Below are 14,428 nucleotides of genomic sequence, written 5' to 3'. Positions count from 1 at the left end.
TACTCATGCAAGAAATTGAAGAAGACACAAAGAAATGGAAAAACCTTCCATGCTCATGGATTGGAAGAACAAACATTGTGAAGATGTCAATGCTACCTAGAGCAATCTACACATTCAATGCAATCCCCACCAAAATACCATCACTTTTTTCAAAGAAATGGAACAAATAATCCTAAAATTTGTATGGAACCAGAAGAGACCCCGAATAGCCAGAGGAATGTTGAAAAAGAAAAGCAAAACTGGAGGCATCACAATTCTGGACTTCTTGCTCTATTACAAAGCTGTCATCATCAAGACAGTATGGTAGTGGCACAAAAACAGACACATAGATCAATGGAACAGAATAGAGAGCCCAGAAATGGACCCTCAACTCTATGGTCAACTAATCTTTGACAAAGCAGGAAAGAATGTCCAATGGAATAAAGACAGTCTCTTCAACAAATGGTGTTGGGAAAATTGGACAGCCACATGCAGAAGAATGAAACTGGACCATTTCCTTACACCACACACAAAAATAGAATCCAAACGGTTCAAAGACCTAAACGTGAGACAGGAGTCCATCAAAATCCTAAAGGAGAACACAGGCAGCAACCTCTTCGACCTCAGCCACAGCAACTTCTTCCTAGAAACATCGCCAAAGGCAAGGGAAGCAAGGGCAAAAATGAACTATTGGGATTTCATCAAGATAAAAAGCTTTTGCACCACAAAAGAAACAGTCCACAAAACCAAAAGACAACTGACAGAATGGGAGAAAATATTTGCAAATGACATATCAGATAAAGGGCTAGTATCCAAAATCTATAAAGAACTTATCAAACTCAACACCCAAAAAACAAATATTCCAATCAAGAAATGGGCAGAAGACATGAACAGACATTTTTCCAAAGAAGACATCCAAATGGCCACCAGACATATGAAAAAGTGCTCAACATCGCTTGGCATCAGGGAAATGCAAATCAAAACCTCAATGAGATACCACCTCACACCAGTCAGAATGGCTAAAATTAACAAGTCAGGGAACGACAGATGTTGGTGGGGATGTGGAGAAAGGGGAACCCTCCTGCACTGTTGGTGGGAATGTAAGCTGGTGTAGCCACTCTGGAAAACAGTATGGAGGTTCCTCAAACAGTTGACAATAGAGCTACCATATGATCCAGCAATTGCACTACTGTGTATTTACCACAAAGATACAAATGTAGGGATCCCAAAGGGTACGTGCACCCCAATGTTTATAGCAGCAATGTCCACAATAGCCAAACTGTGGAAAGAGCCAAGATGTCCATCGACAGCTGAATGGATAAAGAAGATGTGGTATATATACACAGTGGAATATTATGCAGCCATCAAAAGGAATGAGATCTTGCCATTTGCAACGATGTGGATGGAACTGGAGGGTGTTATGCTGAGTGAAATAAGTCAGTCAGAGAAAGACATGTATCATATGACCTCAATGATACGAGGAATTCTTAATCTCAGGAAACAAACTGAGGGTTGCTGGAGTGGTGGGGGGTGGGAGGGATGGAGTGGCTGGGTGATAGACATTGGGGAGGGTATGTACTATGGTGAGCTCTGTCAATTGTGCAAGACTGTTGAATCACAGATCTGTATTTCTGAAACAAATAATGCAATATATGTTAAGAAAAAAAAGAAGAAGATAGCAGGATGGGTAGAATGAAGGGGAGTAAGTCAGAGGGGGAGATGAACCTGAGAGAGATGATGGACTCTGAAAAACAAACTGAGGGTTCTAGAGGGGAGTGGGGTGGGGGGATAAGTTAGCCTGGTGATGGGTATTAAAGAGGGCACGTTTTGCGTGGAGCACTGGGTGTTATGAGAAAACAATGAATTATGGAACACTACATCAAAAACTAATGATGATTATGTATGGTGATTAACATAACAATAAAAAATTAAAAAAAAAAGAAGAGGTTGTGGCTAGGTAGACACACTAACCTATCCAATACCATTCAACTAGTCCTGACTTGTTGTGGATTTATATAAGGGATGCAAAATAGTACAAAGCAAATAATTTTTATTCACAAAACTTGAGCTTTCTTTTGAAAGATCAGACTATCTAAAAAAGCAATAAAGTAGAGTGAAAAGAAATTGGCATCTAATGAAGTACTTTGTGGTACAGTAAAGAAAAATAGATGCCATGAGAACTCAAAGAGTAGGAAAGGGCTTCCCAGGGGAGCTTTGGACTGTCCTGGGCATGGAAGGATCACTGGGTTTGTGGCCATTCCACCCAGGAAAGCATGGGAAAGGATTCTTTGATTCGTAGACCAATTTATGCAGCAAGTAGTAATTGAACTTCTCTTATGTGGAAAACCCTATGCTGGGTGTGCAGATGTGAATGGGCATGCCATAGGTTCATGATGGATGGATGGATGGATGGTTGGATGGATGGATGGATGGATGGTGAATCTGCATAAGTAGGAGAGATGTGTTAAGAGAACAGTAGAAGAGGCAAAATTAAAATGAGGACTTAATATGGAGAGGCCCCAAAGCCAGGCCATGGACTTTTAGGAAACAAAAACTATTAAAGGTGCATAAACTAAGAAATGTCATGATAAAATTGGCATTGAAAGAAGACAAATTGAGCTGAGATGTATAGCCAGGAGACAGAGACACCAGCCAAAAGAAAATGGCCACAGACTGGGTGTGGATTATCAAGAACCGGTTCCAGGTTGTTGGCAGGGCCCAGAGAGGAAAAGACTGATATAAATGATATTCTAAAGGATGAAAATAAGAGAAGATAAATCAGTGATACTTCTGAGGTCTTTATGACATAAGTAGAAGTGATAGGGAGCTTAGAAACTGAGAGTTGGGAGGAAAAATATGTTTCAGTAAGTTTCTGAATGTGATGTGATGATAGAACATAGGAAAAACTTACAGCCCTGATTATAACCCTGTTAATGACATGGTCAGGGCATTTCTTTTCTTGTTCCTTTGTATTTTTTTCCTAACTCATTTCTGGCACCTGATTTCCAATGGATATAGATAAAAGAAACAGGTCTAACATCAGGCTTTTTCACATCCTTAGAGAATGAAGTCTTGGCCGTCTCAAAATTGGAGGCACTCCTGTGTGGCATTGAACAGCTGACTGTTTCCCTTAGAATGCATGATTCTTTTATAGTACATTGATTTACTAACTGGGGCTCCTCCCAGCAGAGGCTGACATACTGAATTAATGGCTCTGGCTGATCAGGTGAGAGTGATGGGGAACAATGCCCCATTTCCTAGGATGAATGCCGGCCTCATTTCACCCCACTCTAAGGAAATGTTTGTTATTCACCCACAGAGTAAAGTGTGCTCTGAGAGTATAGCACCAGTGACATACATCTAGATTATAGCATAAAAGGTCATTTTAGCCAACTTACTTTAAAAAATAAAGTATGTTACTTCCTGCCAAAATACTGCCTTTCTCTACCAAAAAATATTTCCAACTCTTAAGCCTCTTACTTTGGCCAACGGAGAAAATTGTATTGCATGTTCCTTTTGATCCCCTTTGCAAAACTCTTGTTTTCCACTGGAAGTAAGTGGACCATCTTCACAGAGAGCCTAACCCAGAAAAATCTGCCCCAGAAGCAGATTGTGGACAACAAGGGCTGTATGTCAAGGTCCCTCTGCACTTCACTATTAGTAGGATTTTACCTTTTGAACTGCATAATTTTAACCCAAACAGAACTGAAAAACCCTAACAGCTAGACTGTGGCTGTCACCCAAATATGGTTGGAAGATGGAAAATTCTGTCCTGTTGTTGTCAAATTTCTGGGTGATTTTTCTGAAGTGGGGATTTTGGGTCCATAAAGTCAAGGCAGCTTGAGGTATAATTATATTTTTCATTTTATGGTAACTCTTTACTTATTCTTATTCTTAAAGTGAAATAATTATCTCTGTCCATAGTGGTATCTCCATCTTCAGGTCTTTTTCCCATCTTAATCCAGCTCGAGTGCACCATTAACTGCATCTCTGCTTAACAGCTTAGCCAGGCCTAACTTTGCCACTTGAGATCTTCCACAACCTGATCCCATCTTAAATCTTCACTCCTCACATAGCTGGCTTCCTCACCGTGTCCCACCACCTCTCTGTACGTCCTCCTTCTCCCTGTTGCCTAGAAAACCATTGCCTCTTGATTCCAGATGTTTACATTCAGTCTTTATTTTGGAATCCAAAGAGTGAAGATGGGGAGAATGGGAAGAATCAGCATTTACTACCTGTGAGGCACTGCTCTATGTACTTTATAAAATTATCTCATTTAACCCCCCCAACATCACGATGCTGGTATTACTATTCCCCACTTGAGAAAAGAGGTAAATGAGGTAAAGTAACTTTTCAGGCTAAAGTAACTTTCCTGAGGTCACAGCTAAGGCTCTCCCGACTTCTCACATCCTCTTTCTATTATCTACATAAATAGAACAATACAACTTATACTATTTCTTGTATCTATTACTCAATGCCATGTCTGTGAAATTCATCCACATTGTTAGATGGATCATTTTTTACCACTGTTAGCTTAGCACGCTCTTGATTTGCTTAGTTTTCCACTCTCAGAAATTATGAAAATGCTTTATTTCCAAAAATTAGAAATTCCTACTTATCAAATGTGTAATATTTGGTATCTGATGATGTAGATCTTTTTAACTTTTAATATTATACCTTTTTCCAGTTTCATTGAGATATACTTGACAAATAAAACTTACACATATTTAAACTATAAAATGTTTGATATATATACATTATGAAATGATTATCAAAAATCAAGGTAATTAACATGTCCATCACCTCAGAGTTCAGATTTTTTGTGTGTGTGATAAGAACACTTAACATCAACTATCTTAGCAAATTTCAAGTGTACAATGCTGTATTATTAACTGCAGTCATCATACTGTAAATCAGATCTCTAGAACTCATTCATCCCACATAACTGAACTTTTGTACCCTTTGGCCAATATCTCCCTATTACCCCTGCCCCCCAGCTGCTGGCAACCACTATCTATTGTTTGCTTTTATAAGTTCAACTTTTTTAGATTCCACAAATAAGTGAGATCATACAGTATTTGTCTTTCTGTGTCTGGCTTATTTCACTTAGCCTAATGTCTTCCAGGTTTATCCATGTTGTTGCAAATGGCAGAATTTCCCTTTTTTAAGGCTGAATAATATTCCCTTGTATTTCACATTTTAATTAGTGAGTTTTATAGTTAGAAAGTGATGAACAAAATCACACTGTTTAAGTATTCACTTAATTGTTCAAAGATCATTAATCAAAAGCTTACTCTGTTCTGGAGAAAGAGTGGATATGTTTTTAATCCTGTAGTTGTTTTACCATCACTATTTTAACATTGGAAGCATTCTGATTCTGTGTTAATGATTATAAACATTTAAATCAGAATTATACTAGTACCAATAAATTATTGATGAGAAATTACTCTTAATAATTAATTTCATTAACCCAAATTAATTCCTTGATCAGTTTTGAATATAGCACAATTAAAATATTTCCAGCTTTGTCATGTGAAGAAACATACTGAAATTAAAGGGAATAAAAAGAGAATCTCACATGAAACATTGTCTTAAGGGAAAAGAAGTTTCAAAGTTTGAGCTCATTAGGACTTATCGACCATCTGATCCAATATTTTTCAAACATCTTTTCATCCAACCAACACTTAGTGATTATGTGACCACAGGCAAGTCAATGGACTTTCTGTAAAGGGGAGCTTACTCCTACCCCAGAGAGTACTACTACCCAGATTACCTGGTATGATGTTTATGCAAATTCCATGTAGTATGCTTTGACATATAGTAGGGACTGAAGTTTGTATATATTTTAATATGAGTAGGTAGTTGTGCTTGTGGCTCAAGTAAGTGGCTGTCACTGTGTTACCAGTTAAAAGCAGGGAGGCAGCATGGATGTGGCATAAAGAAAATTTGTCTTCATTTCTAAACACCTGGGTTCTGTTACTAACCGCCCCCCTTCCTACTTAAGGAGTTTCAAGACTTAATATTTTGAGCCTCAATGTTCTAAACTGTTAAATGGAGATATTTTGTATACATATATCTTAGAGGATTATTGTAACATTCTGCCTGCAGAGGTACTGTGTAAAATAAAATGCTTTTAAAATCCAAATGATTAGTTTTATTATAGAAAAGACTTTGGAGAAGCCTCACGGCATCACTAAGGAAAGAATCCAGAGTGGTTTTAACTTGATTCTTAATAGCTACACATTGTGGAGAATTTATAATATGCCAGTCACTGCTAAGCACTTTACAAACACATTCACTGACTCACTAAATCCTCACAAACACCAGGATTTAGAATTGCTCACATTTTCATGTGAGAAAATTGAGATTCACAGACATTAAGTATCTTAGCAAAGGCCACTTGGGAATGAGTAGGACCAAGGCACAAGCCCAGGTCTGTCTGGCTTCAAGGCTAATGCTCTTTGCATCACGCAGTACTGCCTCAGCCATGTGAAACAACAGATGCTGCCCAAATTAACATTACGTGGAGGTGTGGCAAACAGACTGGCATGGGCTGTGTGAAGTGGGTGAGACAGATGCTGAAACGAGGCAGAAGTATGTGCACTGTCTGAAGGGAACCAGGACAAACAATCAAAGAATGTGCTCATGAGAAAAAAAATCTGTTGCTCTCAAAATGTTAAAACATTTTCTTGTAATGAGGAGCATCAGAGATTTAGTGAAATATGATTAGTGAGGCAATCAGGAATGCTATTAAAAGTTACAGTATGTCCAGTCTCAGGAAGACCCCGAAAGTATGTGTCATCTTTAAGTGAGCCTCGTTTAAAGTATGACCCTTCAGTCCATTAATGTCCCTTTTGGCAATATTCTTAAATTGCTTATAAAAATGTCACACAACTTGTTAAAAGAAGCATGTAGGAGAATTCCAGCCCTCTCGGTTATATGGTCATAGAACACCTCGGGATGGGGGGGGAGAGATGTTTTATTGGGAAATTATGTCTTTTCTTTTTTAATTGTGAGTAGAACTACTTTAATTTAAATAAATAAATTATTTAAATTTAAATAAAGTTGAATTTCAAAGGAGCAGAAAAACTAGGTGGTTTTGTCTATACTACCTAATTATAAAGTTCTTCTGGAAAAAATATAAAAATGGAAACTGTAAAAGGAAATAAAATGGTAGGGATCCTTAAGTAAAGTCTGTGTTGTATTTCCCAAGCAAATATTTGGAGGAGCTCATTTCCTTTTCTGTTCTAAGCATTCATTTAGCCCTTTTATGTTTTTACTGATCATAAACAATAATGCATTCTTGTTGTAAATACTTTATCAGAATTATGTAGAACAAATGTCATCATCTAAATATGAACATTGTTTGCACTTGGATGAACATTCTTCTGCACACATCTCCTGTGTCTCTGTCTTCTCACGCATGCACACATATTCCTGCACACACGTCATCCTATAGAAATGGAATCAAACATATGTAACACTTTATTAATCTTTTTTGCAAGTTTCCATGGATATATTTCCAAGTTTTCTATTATCATGTTTAGTGGCTGCTTAGCATTTTCATCATATGAATTGATGAGGCATATTAATAGTACTGATTACATACTGAAATCAGAGTCAGCAGTTTCTATCAAAGCAAAGTCCCTTTCTCTCATAGTTTTTAAGGTTCCTGCTTATAAATGAGATGTTTGAAGTAGATGACTTACCTAACATTGGCCTTCCATACTTTGTCCATGTCCTACCTTGAATTGTTTTCTAGTTTTGTGTGCCCCTGTCTTTCCTCACCTCCCAGAATGCGGGACCATGAGAGCACACAAAGGAAAGAGAGAGAGAGAGGGAGGGAGAAGTGGCGGGCTGGGGAGTAGATTATTACATTTGGAAATCAAGAGAGGTTTTATTGGAGGAGAGCTTTAAAAGATGAACTTGACTTTGAAGAACTGGTACTGAACATGGGGCAGGATGTGGAAAAAGGCATGCAAAAAGCAGGAACAGAATAAGGACAAGCACTGAGGCAGGACAGAGCACACAGTCAGGTGAGGCTGACATAAGGCTACTTAGAGGAAAGTGACAATAAGCAAATTGGGATCATATTATGGAGGAATTTCTAAATTGCGGGAATTGTGATGTTGGGAAGGAGAGAGGGGAAGGTGATGAGTTTTTAAAGGCTTTAAGTGGGAGGAAGATAAAATAATAAGGGCAAAAGGATTTCTCTCACCTCTGTCCCCTTGCTGTTTTTGACTGGTTCAGAGAGGAGAGTTACTAGATCAGAAAGACCAGTAGGGAGGTTGCGGGACCTGAATCTTGTTAGCAGCCCTGTGGCAGGCAGGCAGAAGGGCTTGCAGCATCAAGCAGTTGGTCTCCAAGAGCCTGCCTTCTAGGACCAGATTGCCTGGTTGGAATCTTTTCTCCAGGGTTTAGCAAGTATGTAAGTTCAGGGAGTTACTGAAACAAAGTTTCAGTGTCTTCATCTGAAAAATGAAAATAATGCTATTGACTACTTTCATGGGGTATTGTGATGATTTAATGTATATATCTATGTATATAAATGTATAGATTTATATTGAATATAGGAAGTACCACCTTTTTGGCAGAGGTAGTATAAAGATGTAGTGAATGAAAGAGACACTTCAGAAATAGAGTTAGTGGGACATTTAGGGGAAAAGATTTGATGCCATAAGATGAAAAAAGGAAAGATGACTCCCAACATTTCTAATTCAGGTTACTGAGAACATATTAGAAAGTGAGTTGAGTAATAAGTAGGGAGCAGGTTTGCAGAGGGAAGTCATGTCTGGTTCATGCTAGGGGAATTTTAAGGTATATAAAGGATATTCACATAAAATATACAGCTTGAGATTTAAAACAATCTTGTACTTAGGAACCCAAGGAAAGGTGTAAGTTTTGGAGTCATGAATTTAACATATCATCAGAGGTCATTTTTGGATTTGATTTGATTGGGTTAAATTTGGATACGATTGGATAAAAATTCTAGGCTTAAAGAGATAGAGGGCATGCATCCATCCAATAAATATATATTGGAGGTATCTAATGTGTGCATGGCAGAATATGATTTTTTTATTATGTTCTGTTAATCACCATACATTACATCATTAGTTATGGATGTACTGTTCCATGATTCATTATTTGCGTATAACACCCAATACTCCATTCAATACATGCCCTCTTTAATACACATCACCAGGCTAACCCATTCCCCCCATGCCCCTCCCCTCTAGAACCCTCAGTTTGTTTCTCAGAGTCCATAGTCTCTCATGGTTTGTCTCCCCCTCCGATTCCCTCCACTTCAATTATTTTCTCCTACTACCTTCTTATTTTTTTAACATAAAATGTATTATTTGTTTCAGAGGTACAGGTCTGTGATTCAACAGTATTACACAATTCACAGCGCTCACCATAGTACATACCCTCCCCAATGTCTATCACCCAGCCACCCCATCCCTCCCACCCCCCCACCACTCCAGCAACCCTGTTTGTTTCCTGAGATTAAGAATTCCTCATATCAGTGAGATCATATGATACCTGTCTTTCTCTGATTGACTTATTTCGCTGAGCATAATACCCTCCAGTTCCATCCACGTCATTCCAATGGCAAGATTTCATTCCTTTTGATGGCTGCATAATAGTCCATTCTATATACATACCACTTCTTCTTTATCCATTCAGCTGTCGATGGACATCTTGGCTCCTTCCATAGTTTGGCTATTGTGGACATTGCTGCTATAAACATTGGGGTGCACGTACCCCTTTGATCCCTACATTTGTACCTTTGGGGTAAATACCCAGTAGCGCAATTGCTGGGTCATATGGTAGCTTTATTTTCAACTTTTTGAGGAACCTCCATATTGTTTTCCAGAGTGGCTGCGCCAGCTTGCATTCCCACCAACGGTGCAGGAGGGTTCCCCTTTCTCCACATCCCTGCCAACATCTGTCATTTTCTGACTTGTTAATTTTAGCCATTCTGACTGGTGTGAGGTGGTATCTCATTGAGGTTTTGATTTGGATTTCCCTGATGCCGAGCGATGTTGAACACTTTTTCATGTGTCTGTTGGCCATTTGGACGTCTTCTTTGGAAAAATGTCTGTTCATGTCTTCTGCCCATTTCTTGATTGGATCATTTGTTCTTTGGGTGTTGAGTTTAAGAAGTTCTTTATAGATTTTGGATACTAGCCCTTTATCTGATATGTCATTTGCAAATATCTTCTCCCCTTCTGTTGGTTGTCTATTGGTTTTGTTGACTGTTTCCTTTGCTGTGCAAAAGCTTTTTATCTTGATGAAGTCCCAATAGTTCATTTTTGACCTTGCTTCCCTTGCCTTTGGTGATGTTTCTAGGAAGAAGTTGCTGCAGATGAGGTCAAAGAGGGTGCTGCCTGTGTTCTTCTCTAGGATTTTGATGGACTCCTGTCTCACATTGAGGTCTTTCAACCATTTGGAGTCTATTTTTGTGTGTGGTGTAAGGAAATGGTCCAGTTTCATTCTTCTGCATGTGGCTGTCCAATTTTCCCAACACCATTTGTTGAAGAGACTGTCTTTTTTTCCATTGGACATTCTTTCCTGCTTTGTTGAAGATGAGTTGACCATAGAGTTGAGGGTCCATTTCTGGGCTCTCTATTCTGTTCCATTGATCTATGTGTCTGTTTTTGTGCCAGTACCATACCGTCTTGATGATGACAGCTTTGTAATAGAGCTTGAAGTCCAGAATGTGATGCCACCAGCTTTGCTTTTCTTTTTCAACATTCGGGGCTAAGGAATCTGCTGGGTTCACTCTTGGGAGCTTTTGTTCCTTGCAAACTTTCCATACAGCTTTGGAGGACAAGAGTGAAAATGGCGGCCTCCCAATCTCTGCCCTGGAGGAGCCAAGAGCTCAGAGTCCTCCTCCTCACTGAGCTCACGGAGAAAAGCAGTTAATCACTCCCATCTCCCCGGTCTCCGGCCACACTCCGTGCTCACCCGGCCTGTGCCTGAGCATTTCTATCTCTGACGCACGACCCCGTCTGGAGTCTCCAAACCCAGCAGATCCCTGTGGTGCGCTCCTGTGCTGCTCCTCCTGGGGGAGGAAGGGGAGTCTCCCTGGATCTGCCACTTGTTGGGTCCCTGCTAGAAGAGCAGTGGCCCGACTGTGCCATGGATCATGGTTTATGGCAACCCCGAGCTGAGAGCCCACTCCTTGGCTCCGTCTCTGCAGCCAGCTGCCCTGTTCCAATACCTGGGAGCTCTGCCACACTCAGGCACCCCCAGTCTTTCTGTGACCCTAAGGGTCCTGAGACCACACTGTCCCAGCCAGGTTTCCACCCCCCGCTTAACCACTGGAGCGATGTCCCTCAGCGAAGGAGACTTCTACAAGTTCTGATTTTGTGCTCTGCTGCTCTATCACCTGCTGGTAGCTGCTGATGGAGGCTCCCTCCCCCACCATCTATCCTCCCAAATATTGCCTTGGATTCATTTCTCTGCACGTCCTACCTTCCAGAAAGTGGTCACTTTTCTGTTCAGAGTTGCTGCTATTCTTTTCTTCGATCTCCTGTTGAGTTCATAGGTGTTCAGAATGGTTTGATCCCTATCCAGCTGAATTCCTGGGACCAGATGAAATTTAGGTCTCCTACTCCTCCGCCATCTTGCTCCTCTCTGGCAGAATATGATTTTAACATTGGTCTATCATAACAGGATTCATTTGACACACAATTTAAAATGGTCTGTTACTAGCTCTAGGAAACCTTGATGATACTGTTTTTCTGATACTCAACTAGCCTGTAATATAATTTCCAAATGATGTTTTTCCTACTGGGCTGCATCAAACACTGACAAATGGTCTCCTTAATGAGCCTTAATCTAATTAAAACACACACATGAGAGAATTCTATTGCACTTAATCAACAGAGAAATAAAGAAAAATTCACTGTGATGAGCAAATGAACTTGGTAAATCAATTATAAGTTAATTTCCAGAACAGATTTTGAAGGCTACAGAAATCTGATATGACATGGTTGTAGGTTAGTTGTTAAGTTCTGACAGAATGAGAGGAAAATAATGGGAAAACTACTTATCTGAGATTTAGAAAAACTAGGTGTTTGTTGGAGCTCTCCAACTAATTTCATGACTGGTCAAATCATTATACTTCCTTGAACCTCAATTTCCTTGTCAAATTACACTAAAAATAACTTTTGTGATCCTATGATGAAAGTAAGTGAGATGTTGCAGGTAGAAATGATTTCATTGTCTGCTGGTCAGTTTTGCCAGCACATGCAGGGACCAGGTAGGGTTGGGTCATTGATGTCTGTGGCAAAGAAAGTAGGCCTAGGTGCCAAGAAACTGTATTACAGTTCACCACCACTTTGGTGTGTTTAATTTACTATATGTCAAGGTCTGCACCTTAGCCTTGCAGGCTCAGCACGGAGGGGATAGATGCATTTCTCAGTGGTAGACTTATATATACAAGTGAATTAAACAGGAAAGAAAACAATTCCAAAGTTCTAATCTATAAAAAGACATAGCAATCAGTGAGAATTGAATATGAAGTATAAATTCTGTCATATTCTCTTCCCTGGCAGACCTTCATGAGACAGATGTTAATAATGCCATTTTAAAGCATGAAATTAAAAACAGGAATTACATAGAATCAGACGTGGAACTGTATAGCATTATTTGTATATATTAACATGCTGTAAACATCTGGAGAAGGTCTTGTTTTTTTTTTAAGATTTTATTTATTTATTTCACAGACAGCATTGTCAAATAAAGAGGGAACACAATCAGGGGGAGTGGGAGAGGGAGAAGCAGGCTTCCTGCAGAGCAGGGAGCTCAATGCAGGGTTAGATCCCAGGACCCTGGGATCATGCCTGAGCCAAAGGTAGACACTTAATAACGGAGCCACCCAGGCACCCTGGTTTAGTCTTTTCTTGAAAGTTCCTACTTCGTAGATCGTACTTAACTGGTCATAGCCCAAAGCTCACCTCTGTGATTCTTCTTTTCTAATCTTTAGTGACTGATTAAACACCATTCTAAAAGTCCATCTTTAATATGTTACTATAATCAAGCAAGTTATATTTAAGTCCATTGACTGGTGAGCCACTACCACTAGATCTTTCACTTCTCTGATATGAAGATGGCATTGATTCTACAGGTTTCTACAGTGCTCCACTACCACCACCCTCCACCCTCTCCCCTGCATCAGCATATGTTAGCAAAAAATTTTTATTTATATCCATCCATACTGATTATGAAATCCTAGGAAGTAGAATGAGATAGACTAGAGTGCTCTCCAATAGAACTTTCTGCAAAGATGGTAATATTCTGTAATCTGTGTGATACAATACAGTTTCCACTAGCCATGTGTAATTACTGAGGACTTCAAATGTAGCTTAGCTAGTGTGACTGAGGGGCTGCATTTAAATTTCATTCTATTTTAATTTAAATATAAGTAGCCACATATGGCTAGTGGCTACTGTGTTGGACACCAAAGGTAGAGTGGTGGTTCCCAAACTCACTGAATCAGAAAAGTGATTCAGTGGTTGCAGGCGTTTGTACTTTAGAGAAAAGGTTCCCAGAGAATTCTGATGCACAACTACCTTTGGAAACTTCTTAAGAAAAAGTAGTGAACTGAGAACAGAGAAGCCTAATCTTGCCTGCCCTTGGTCTTTTCCCTGTTTAGCTTTGGGCAAATAACTTAGTTGATCCAATTTTCAGCTTCTTTTTGCTGTAGAAGGGAAATTTACCTAGGGTTCATTGTATGTGTTAGCTAAATTAATACTCGTAAAAAATTGTTAGGTTAAAATTCTTGGGGAGTCCCAGAGTTTCTAAGACAGTAGAAGATGCTGAATGAATGAACGATTAAAAGTATGGCGGGAGAAAATCTCTAATAGGACATTTCTTAGTTGTTCGTAAGCATCATTTAATGATAATACTTTGAGCTAAAAATTATTAACTGTTTACTGTATGCAAGCCAATATGCTAATACTTGTATTACTCTCTGTAGTAGATATTTTAGAGGTAAGGTGTCTAAGATTCAAAGATGATAAATTTTTTACCCAAGACAACATAGCTAACAAGTGGCTGGGAGGGAGATCAAATCCATATTTGAATCCAATATCCATGTACTTGATCAATAAACTCTGCCTCAATTTCATAAGCTTTTCTTCCATTGGGATTCCAAAGGAGAGCAATAGAAGGAGCAGCACATAGAGGCTTCAACTGCTCATACTCTGGCTGATCTGAAGTAGCCATCAAAGTGAAGAGACTGGATGGATTGAAGAACAGAGAGGCTTGACCAGAACCTCATGTAAGGGTTGAGTGGGGTTGGGGGGGGTGGGGTGCCAGCAAGCTCTGGAAGGAGTACCAGACTTAAGCAGCCTCCAAGCACCTACTTACATTAACCCAAGCAAGGTTAACCCCTCTACCCAATTTGTAGTTTTAGCTAAGATATCTGAAATATAATGCT

This window comes from Zalophus californianus, chromosome 11 (assembly GCF_009762305.2).
Source record: "Zalophus californianus isolate mZalCal1 chromosome 11, mZalCal1.pri.v2, whole genome shotgun sequence".
NCBI lineage: Eukaryota > Metazoa > Chordata > Mammalia > Carnivora > Otariidae > Zalophus > Zalophus californianus.
Note: the sequence above shows the minus strand (reverse complement) of the source record.